We start from the raw sequence: 518 nt of genomic DNA, 5'->3' as shown, positions 1-518 counted from the left end.
TTAATCAGAATCTCCGTGGTATAAGCTAGAACTGATGGCGGCATTCATGAGAATCCGGAAAGTCTAAGCCTTGTCTGTGGCATTCCGAGTAGGATTCAAGGATTGAGTGACTGTGACGAGCTTCAAACTCCTGAAGGCTGGGCGTTAGTGACAGATGCAAAAGGATAGTAAATCCTATTCCAACCGGATCGAGAACCAACCGGTGATTAGCCGTGCTGTGACAGAGCGCGTGAGCGTAGTTTTCACTGGAAGGATGGAAGGTAGCCATTGACAACGGTGATCCACCAACACAATAGGAGGACTAGGAGGACGTGCGTGCGTGAATCAGAAGACAGAGGAAAGCAGAAATTCAGAGGACAAAGCATCTCCAAAACTCCAACATTACTACACAAACTACACAACAGGTAACTTTTAATTTATGCTCTACTGGTTATTCATAATTCAACTGATAAACATAATTGACTTCCTGACTAAGATTTACAAGATAACCATAGATTGCTTCAAACCAACAATCTCTG

The sequence above is a fragment of the Arachis ipaensis genome, chromosome B01 (genome assembly GCF_000816755.2).
Source record: "Arachis ipaensis cultivar K30076 chromosome B01, Araip1.1, whole genome shotgun sequence".
NCBI classification, from domain to species: Eukaryota; Viridiplantae; Streptophyta; class Magnoliopsida; order Fabales; family Fabaceae; genus Arachis; species Arachis ipaensis.
Note: the sequence above shows the minus strand (reverse complement) of the source record.